The sequence below is a fragment of the Equus asinus genome, chromosome 28 (genome assembly GCF_041296235.1).
Source record: "Equus asinus isolate D_3611 breed Donkey chromosome 28, EquAss-T2T_v2, whole genome shotgun sequence".
Lineage (NCBI taxonomy): Eukaryota > Metazoa > Chordata > Mammalia > Perissodactyla > Equidae > Equus > Equus asinus.
The window spans coordinates 1994527-2004427 of NC_091817.1; positions in this window are offsets into that span (position 1 = coordinate 1994527).

Sequence of the window (9901 nt, forward strand, 5' to 3'; positions counted from 1 at the left end):
TGCTTAAAGATTGCCACCTGAGCTAGCCTCTGTTGCCCATCTTCGTCCGTTTCAGAGGGTGGATTTCTCAGTGTTGCCTTTTCGCCAGCTCCCCACGCCCTTGTGTGTTTCTTTTGCTTAAAGATTGTCACCTGAGCTAGGCACTGTTGCCCTGCTTCCTCAGTTTCAGAGGGTACCTTTTTCAGGGTTGCTTTTTCACCGGGTCTCCTCGCCATTGTATTTTTTTATCTTATTTTTTTTGCTTAAAGATTGCCACCTGAGCTAGCCTCTGTTGCGCTTCTTTCTCAGTTCTAGAGGGTAGATTTCTCCGTGTTGCTTTTTCCCCAGGTCTCCACGCACTTCCTTTTTTTTTTCTGCTTAAAAATTGCCACCTGAGCTAGCCTCTGTTGTCCATCTTCGTCGGTTTCAGAGGGTAGATTTCTCACTGTTGCTTTTTTGCCAGGTCTGCACGCCCTTGTGTTTTTTTTCTGCTTAAAGGTTGCAACCTGAGCTAGCTTCTTTTGCCCATGTCCCTCAGTTTCAGAGGGTGGATTTCTCCGTGTTGCTTTTTCCCCAGGCCTCCACGCCCTTGTGTGTTTCTTTTGCTTAACGATTGCCACCTGAGCTAGCCTCTGTTGCCCATCTTCGTCCGTTTCAGAGGGTGGATTTCTCAGTGTTGCCTTTTCCCCAGCTCCCCACGCCCTTGTGTGTTTCTTTTGCTTAAAGATTGCCACCTGAAGCCAGCCTCTCTTGCCCATCTTCCTCAGTTTCAGAGGGTAGATATTTCAGGGTTGCTTTTTCCCCAGGTCTCCACGCCTTTGGGTTTTGTTTTTGCTTAACGAGTGCCACCTGAGCTAGCCTCTCTTGCCCATGTTCCTCAGTTTCAGAGGGTAGATATTTCAGGGTTGCTTTGTCCCCAGGGCTCCACGCCTTTGTGCTTTGTTTTTGCTTAAGGATTGCCACCTGAGGTAGCCTCTCTTGCCCATCTTCCTCAGTTTCAGAGGGTGGATTTCTCCGTGTTGCTTTTTCCCCAGGTCTCCACGCCCTTGTGTGTTTCTTTTGCTTAAAGATTGCCACCTGAGCTAGCCTCTGTTGCCCATCTTCGTCCGTTTCAGAGGGTGGATTTCTCAGTGTTGCCTTTTCGCCAGCTCCCCACGCCCTTGTGTGTTTCTTTTGCTTAAAGATTGTCACCTGAGCTAGGCACTGTTGCCCTGCTTCCTCAGTTTCAGAGGGTACCTTTTTCAGGGTTGCTTTTTGACCGGGTCTCCTCGCCATTGTATTTTTTTATTTTATTATTTTTGCTTAAAGATTGCCACCTGAGCTAGCCTCTGTTGCGCTTCTTTCTCAGTTCTAGAGGGTAGATTTCTCCGTGTTGCTTTTTCCCCAGGTCTCCACGCACTTCCTTTTATTTTTCCTTAAAAATTGCCACCTGAGCTAGCCTCTGTTGTCCATCTTCGTCGGTTTCAGAGGGTAGATTTCTCACTGTTGCTTTTTTGCCAGGTCTGCACGCCCTTGTGTTTTTTTTCTGCTTCAAGGTTGCAACCTGAGCTAGCTTCTTTTGCCCATGTTCCTCAGTTTCAGAGGGTGGATTTCTCCGTGTTGCTTTTTCCCCAGGCCTCCACGCCCTTGTGTGTTTCTTTTGCTTAACGATTGCCACCTGAGCTAGCCTCTGTTGCCCATCTTCGTCCGTTTCAGAGGGTGGATTTCTCAGTGTTGCCTTTTCCCCAGCTCCCCACGCCCTTGTGTGTTTCTTTTGCTTAAAGATTGCCACCTGAAGCCAGCCTCTCTTGCCCATCTTCCTCAGTTTCAGAGGGTAGATATTTCAGGGTTGCTTTTTCCCCAGGTCTCCACGCCTTTGGGTTTTGTTTTTGCTTAACGAGTGCCACCTGAGCTAGCCTCTCTTGCCCATGTTCCTCAGTTTCAGAGGGTAGATATTTCAGGGTTGCTTTGTCCCCAGGGCTCCACGCCTTTGTGCTTTGTTTTTGCTTAAGGATTGCCACCTGAGGTAGCCTCTCTTGCCCATCTTCCTCAGTTTCAGAGGGTGGATTTCTCCGTGTTGCTTTTTCCCCAGGTCTCCACGCCCTTGTGTGTTTCTTTTGCTTAAAGATTGCCACCTGAGCTAGCCTCTGTTGCCCATCTTCGTCCGTTTCAGAGGGTGGATTTCTCAGTGTTGCCTTTTCGCCAGCTCCCCACGCCCTTGTGTGTTTCTTTTGCTTAAAGATTGTCACCTGAGCTAGGCACTGTTGCCCTGCTTCCTCAGTTTCAGAGGGTACCTTTTTCAGGGTTGCTTTTTCACCGGGTCTCCTCGCCATTGTATTTTTTTATCTTATTTTTTTTGCTTAAAGATTGCCACCTGAGCTAGCCTCTGTTGCGCTTCTTTCTCAGTTCTAGAGGGTAGATTTCTCCGTGTTGCTTTTTCCCCAGGTCTCCACGCACTTCCTTTTTTTTTTCTGCTTAAAAATTGCCACCTGAGCTAGCCTCTGTTGTCCATCTTCGTCGGTTTCAGAGGGTAGATTTCTCACTGTTGCTTTTTTGCCAGGTCTGCACGCCCTTGTGTTTTTTTTCTGCTTAAAGGTTGCAACCTGAGCTAGCTTCTTTTGCCCATGTCCCTCAGTTTCAGAGGGTGGATTTCTCCGTGTTGCTTTTTCCCCAGGCCTCCACGCCCTTGTGTGTTTCTTTTGCTTAAAGATTGCCACCTGAAGCCAGCCTCTCTTGCCCATCTTCCTCAGTTTCAGAGGGTAGATATTTCAGGGTTGCTTTTTCCCCAGGTCTCCACGCCTTTGGGTTTTGTTTTTGCTTAACGAGTGCCACCTGAGCTAGCCTCTCTTGCCCATGTTCCTCAGTTTCAGAGGGTAGATATTTCAGGGTTGCTTTGTCCCCAGGGCTCCACGCCTTTGTGCTTTGTTTTTGCTTAAGGATTGCCACCTGAGGTAGCCTCTCTTGCCCATCTTCCTCAGTTTCAGAGGGTGGATTTCTCCGTGTTGCTTTTTCCCCAGGTCTCCACGCCCTTGTGTGTTTCTTTTGCTTAAAGATTGCCACCTGAGCTAGCCTCTGTTGCCCATCTTCGTCCGTTTCAGAGGGTGGATTTCTCAGTGTTGCCTTTTCGCCAGCTCCCCACGCCCTTGTGTGTTTCTTTTGCTTAAAGATTGTCACCTGAGCTAGGCACTGTTGCCCTGCTTCCTCAGTTTCAGAGGGTACCTTTTTCAGGGTTGCTTTTTCACCGGGTCTCCTCGCCATTGTATTTTTTTATCTTATTTTTTTTGCTTAAAGATTGCCACCTGAGCTAGCCTCTGTTGCGCTTCTTTCTCAGTTCTAGAGGGTAGATTTCTCCGTGTTGCTTTTTCCCCAGGTCTCCACGCACTTCCTTTTATTTTTCCTTAAAAATTGCCACCTGAGCTAGCCTCTGTTGTCCATCTTCGTCGGTTTCAGAGGGTAGATTTCTCACTGTTGCTTTTTTGCCAGGTCTGCACGCCCTTGTGTTTTTTTTCTGCTTCAAGGTTGCAACCTGAGCTAGCTTCTTTTGCCCATGTTCCTCAGTTTCAGAGGGTGGATTTCTCCGTGTTGCTTTTTCCCCAGGCCTCCACGCCCTTGTGTGTTTCTTTTGCTTAACGATTGCCACCTGAGCTAGCCTCTGTTGCCCATCTTCGTCCGTTTCAGAGGGTGGATTTCTCAGTGTTGTCTTTTCCCCAGCTCCCCACGCCCTTGTGTGTTTCTTTTGCTTAAAGATTGCCACCTGAAGCCAGCCTCTCTTGCCCATCTTCCTCAGTTTCAGAGGGTAGATATTTCAGGGTTGCTTTTTCCCCAGGTCTCCACGCCTTTGGGTTTTGTTTTTGCTTAACGATTGCCACCTGAGCTAGCCTCTCTTGCCCATCTTCCTGAGTTTCAGAGGGTCGATATCTCCGTGTTGCTGTTTCCCCAGGTCTCCACGCCCTTGTGTGTTTCTTTTGCTTAACGTTTGCCACCTGAAGCCAGCCTCTCTTGCCCATCTTCCTCAGTTTCAGAGGGTAGATATTTCAGGGTTGCTTTTTCCCCAGGTCTCCACGCCTTTGTGTTTTGTTTTTGCTTAACGATTGCCACCTGAGCTAGCCTCTCTTGCCCATGTTCCTCAGTTTCAGAGGGTAGATATTTCAGGGTTGCTTTGTCCCCAGGGCTCCACGCCTTTGTGCTTTGTTTTTGCTTAAGGATTGCCACCTGAGGTAGCCTCTCTTGCCCATCTTCCTCAGTTTCAGAGGGTGGATTTCTCCGTGTTGCTTTTTCCCCAGGTCTCCACGCCCTTGTGTGTTTCTTTTGCTTAAAGATTGCCACCTGAGCTAGCCTCTGTTGCCCATCTTCGTCCGTTTCAGAGGGTGGATTTCTCAGTGTTGCCTTTTCGCCAGCTCCCCACGCCCTTGTGTGTTTCTTTTGCTTAAAGATTGTCACCTGAGCTAGGCACTGTTGCCCTGCTTCCTCAGTTTCAGAGGGTACCTTTTTCAGGGTTGCTTTTTGACCGGGTCTCCTCGCCATTGTATTTTTTTATCTTATTTTTTTTGCTTAAAGATTGCCACCTGAGCTAGCCTCTGTTGCGCTTCTTTCTCAGTTCTAGAGGGTAGATTTCTCCGTGTTGCTTTTTCCCCAGGTCTCCACGCACTTCCTTTTTTTTTTCTGCTTAAAAATTGCCACCTGAGCTAGCCTCTGTTGTCCATCTTCGTCGGTTTCAGAGGGTAGATTTCTCACTGTTGCTTTTTTGCCAGGTCTGCACGCCCTTGTGTTTTTTTTCTGCTTCAAGGTTGCAACCTGAGCTAGCTTCTTTTGCCCATGTCCCTCAGTTTCAGAGGGTGGATTTCTCCGTGTTGCTTTTTCCCCAGGCCTCCACGCCCTTGTGTGTTTCTTTTGCTTAAAGATTGCCACCTGAAGCCAGCCTCTCTTGCCCATCTTCCTCAGTTTCAGAGGGTAGATATTTCAGGGTTGCTTTTTCCCCAGGTCTCCACGCCTTTGGGTTTTGTTTTTGCTTAACGAGTGCCACCTGAGCTAGCCTCTCTTGCCCATGTTCCTCAGTTTCAGAGGGTAGATATTTCAGGGTTGCTTTGTCCCCAGGGCTCCACGCCTTTGTGCTTTGTTTTTGCTTAAGGATTGCCACCTGAGGTAGCCTCTCTTGCCCATCTTCCTCAGTTTCAGAGGGTGGATTTCTCCGTGTTGCTTTTTCCCCAGGTCTCCACGCCCTTGTGTGTTTCTTTTGCTTAAAGATTGCCACCTGAGCTAGCCTCTGTTGCCCATCTTCGTCCGTTTCAGAGGGTGGATTTCTCAGTGTTGCCTTTTCGCCAGCTCCCCACGCCCTTGTGTGTTTCTTTTGCTTAAAGATTGTCACCTGAGCTAGGCACTGTTGCCCTGCTTCCTCAGTTTCAGAGGGTACCTTTTTCAGGGTTGCTTTTTCACCGGGTCTCCTCGCCATTGTATTTTTTTATCTTATTTTTTTTGCTTAAAGATTGCCACCTGAGCTAGCCTCTGTTGCGCTTCTTTCTCAGTTCTAGAGGGTAGATTTCTCCGTGTTGCTTTTTCCCCAGGTCTCCACGCACTTCCTTTTATTTTTCCTTAAAAATTGCCACCTGAGCTAGCCTCTGTTGTCCATCTTCGTCGGTTTCAGAGGGTAGATTTCTCACTGTTGCTTTTTTGCCAGGTCTGCACGCCCTTGTGTTTTTTTTCTGCTTCAAGGTTGCAACCTGAGCTAGCTTCTTTTGCCCATGTTCCTCAGTTTCAGAGGGTGGATTTCTCCGTGTTGCTTTTTCCCCAGGCCTCCACGCCCTTGTGTGTTTCTTTTGCTTAACGATTGCCACCTGAGCTAGCCTCTGTTGCCCATCTTCGTCCGTTTCAGAGGGTGGATTTCTCAGTGTTGCCTTTTCCCCAGCTCCCCACGCCCTTGTGTGTTTCTTTTGCTTAAAGATTGCCACCTGAAGCCAGCCTCTCTTGCCCATCTTCCTCAGTTTCAGAGGGTAGATATTTCAGGGTTGCTTTTTCCCCAGGTCTCCACGCCTTTGGGTTTTGTTTTTGCTTAAAGATTGCCACCTGAGCTAGCCTCTCTTGCCCATCTTCCTGAGTTTCAGAGGGTCGATATCTCCGTGTTGCTGTTTCCCCAGGTCTCCACGCCCTTGTGTGTTTCTTTTGCTTAACGTTTGCCACCTGAAGCCAGCCTCTCTTGCCCATCTTCCTCAGTTTCAGAGGGTAGATATTTCAGGGTTGCTTTTTCCCCAGGTCTCCACGCCTTTGTGTTTTGTTTTTGCTTAACGATTGCCACCTGAGCTAGCCTCTCTTGCCCATGTTCCTCAGTTTCAGAGGGTAGATATTTCAGGGTTGCTTTGTCCCCAGGGCTCCACGCCTTTGTGCTTTGTTTTTGCTTAAGGATTGCCACCTGAGGTAGCCTCTCTTGCCCATCTTCCTCAGTTTCAGAGGGTGGATTTCTCCGTGTTGCTTTTTCCCCAGGTCTCCACGCCCTTGTGTGTTTCTTTTGCTTAAAGATTGCCACCTGAGCTAGCCTCTGTTGCCCATCTTCGTCCGTTTCAGAGGGTGGATTTCTCAGTGTTGCCTTTTCGCCAGCTCCCCACGCCCTTGTGTGTTTCTTTTGCTTAAAGATTGTCACCTGAGCTAGGCACTGTTGCCCTGCTTCCTCAGTTTCAGAGGGTACCTTTTTCAGGGTTGCTTTTTCACCGGGTCTCCTCGCCATTGTATTTTTTTATCTTATTTTTTTTGCTTAAAGATTGCCACCTGAGCTAGCCTCTGTTGCGCTTCTTTCTCAGTTCTAGAGGGTAGATTTCTCCGTGTTGCTTTTTCCCCAGGTCTCCACGCACTTCCTTTTTTTTTTCTGCTTAAAAATTGCCACCTGAGCTAGCCTCTGTTGTCCATCTTCGTCGGTTTCAGAGGGTAGGTTTCTCACTGTTGCTTTTTTGCCAGGTCTGCACGCCCTTGTGTTTTTTTTCTGCTTAAAGGTTGCAACCTGAGCTAGCTTCTTTTGCCCATGTCCCTCAGTTTCAGAGGGTGGATTTCTCCGTGTTGCTTTTTCCCCAGGCCTCCACGCCCTTGTGTGTTTCTTTTGCTTAAAGATTGCCACCTGAAGCCAGCCTCTCTTGCCCATCTTCCTCAGTTTCAGAGGGTAGATATTTCAGGGTTGCTTTTTCCCCAGGTCTCCACGCCTTTGTGTTTTGTTTTTGCTTAACGATTGCCACCTGAGCTAGCCTCTCTTGCCCATGTTCCTCAGTTTCAGAGGGTAGATATTTCAGGGTTGCTTTGTCCCCAGGGCTCCACGCCTTTGTGCTTTGTTTTTGCTTAAGGATTGCCACCTGAGGTAGCCTCTCTTGCCCATCTTCCTCAGTTTCAGAGGGTGGATTTCTCCGTGTTGCTTTTTCCCCAGGTCTCCACGCCCTTGTGTGTTTCTTTTGCTTAAAGATTGCCACCTGAGCTAGCCTCTGTTGCCCATCTTCGTCCGTTTCAGAGGGTGGATTTCTCAGTGTTGCCTTTTCGCCAGCTCCCCACGCCCTTGTGTGTTTCTTTTGCTTAAAGATTGTCACCTGAGCTAGGCACTGTTGCCCTGCTTCCTCAGTTTCAGAGGGTACCTTTTTCAGGGTTGCTTTTTCACCGGGTCTCCTCGCCATTGTATTTTTTTATCTTATTTTTTTTGCTTAAAGATTGCCACCTGAGCTAGCCTCTGTTGCGCTTCTTTCTCAGTTCTAGAGGGTAGATTTCTCCGTGTTGCTTTTTCCCCAGGTCTCCACGCACTTCCTTTTATTTTTCCTTAAAAATTGCCACCTGAGCTAGCCTCTGTTGTCCATCTTCGTCGGTTTCAGAGGGTAGATTTCTCACTGTGGCTTTTTTGCCAGGTCTGCACGCCCTTGTGTTTTTTTTCTGCTTAAAGGTTGCAACCTGAGCTAGCTTCTTTTGCCCATGTCCCTCAGTTTCAGAGGGTGGATTTCTCCGTGTTGCTTTTTCCCCAGGCCTCCACGCCCTTGTGTGTTTCTTTTGCTTAAAGATTGCCACCTGAAGCCAGCCTCTCTTGCCCATCTTCCTCAGTTTCAGAGGGTAGATATTTCAGGGTTGCTTTTTCCCCAGGTCTCCACGCCTTTGGGTTTTGTTTTTGCTTAACGAGTGCCACCTGAGCTAGCCTCTCTTGCCCATGTTCCTCAGTTTCAGAGGGTAGATATTTCAGGGTTGCTTTGTCCCCAGGGCTCCACGCCTTTGTGCTTTGTTTTTGCTTAAGGATTGCCACCTGAGGTAGCCTCTCTTGCCCATCTTCCTCAGTTTCAGAGGGTGGATTTCTCCGTGTTGCTTTTTCCCCAGGTCTCCACGCCCTTGTGTGTTTCTTTTGCTTAAAGATTGCCACCTGAGCTAGCCTCTGTTGCCCATCTTCGTCCGTTTCAGAGGGTGGATTTCTCAGTGTTGCCTTTTCGCCAGCTCCCCACGCCCTTGTGTGTTTCTTTTGCTTAAAGATTGTCACCTGAGCTAGGCACTGTTGCCCTGCTTCCTCAGTTTCAGAGGGTACCTTTTTCAGGGTTGCTTTTTCACCGGGTCTCCTCGCCATTGTATTTTTTTATCTTATTTTTTTTGCTTAAAGATTGCCACCTGAGCTAGCCTCTGTTGCGCTTCTTTCTCAGTTCTAGAGGGTAGATTTCTCCGTGTTGCTTTTTCCCCAGGTCTCCACGCACTTCCTTTTTTTTTTCTGCTTAAAAATTGCCACCTGAGCTAGCCTCTGTTGTCCATCTTCGTCGGTTTCAGAGGGTAGATTTCTCACTGTTGCTTTTTTGCCAGGTCTGCACGCCCTTGTGTTTTTTTTCTGCTTAAAGGTTGCAACCTGAGCTAGCTTCTTTTGCCCATGTCCCTCAGTTTCAGAGGGTGGATTTCTCCGTGTTGCTTTTTCCCCAGGCCTCCACGCCCTTGTGTGTTTCTTTTGCTTAAAGATTGCCACCTGAAGCCAGCCTCTCTTGCCCATCTTCCTCAGTTTCAGAGGGTAGATATTTCAGGGTTGCTTTTTCCCCAGGTCTCCACGCCTTTGTGTTTTGTTTTTGCTTAACGATTGCCACCTGAGCTAGCCTCTCTTGCCCATGTTCCTCAGTTTCAGAGGGTAGATATTTCAGGGTTGCTTTGTCCCCAGGGCTCCACGCCTTTGTGCTTTGTTTTTGCTTAAGGATTGCCACCTGAGGTAGCCTCTCTTGCCCATCTTCCTCAGTTTCAGAGGGTGGATTTCTCCGTGTTGCTTTTTCCCCAGGTCTCCACGCCCTTGTGTGTTTCTTTTGCTTAAAGATTGCCACCTGAGCTAGCCTCTGTTGCCCATCTTCGTCCGTTTCAGAGGGTGGATTTCTCAGTGTTGCCTTTTCGCCAGCTCCCCACGCCCTTGTGTGTTTCTTTTGCTTAAAGATTGTCACCTGAGCTAGGCACTGTTGCCCTGCTTCCTCAGTTTCAGAGGGTACCTTTTTCAGGGTTGCTTTTTCACCGGGTCTCCTCGCCATTGTATTTTTTTATCTTATTTTTTTTGCTTAAAGATTGCCACCTGAGCTAGCCTCTGTTGCGCTTCTTTCTCAGTTCTAGAGGGTAGATTTCTCCGTGTTGCTTTTTCCCCAGGTCTCCACGCACTTCCTTTTTTTTTTCTGCTTAAAAATTGCCACCTGAGCTAGCCTCTGTTGTCCATCTTCGTCGGTTTCAGAGGGTAGATTTCTCACTGTTGCTTTTTCGCCAGGTCTGCACGCCCTTGTGTTTTTTTTCTGCTTAAAGGTTGCAACCTGAGCTAGCTTCTTTTGCCCATGTCCCTCAGTTTCAGAGGGTGGATTTCTCCGTGTTGCTTTTTCCCCAGGCCTCCACGCCCTTGTGTGTTTCTTTTGCTTAAAGATTGCCACCTGAAGCCAGCCTCTCTTGCCCATCTTCCTCAGTTTCAGAGGGTAGATATTTCAGGGTTGCTTTTTCCCCA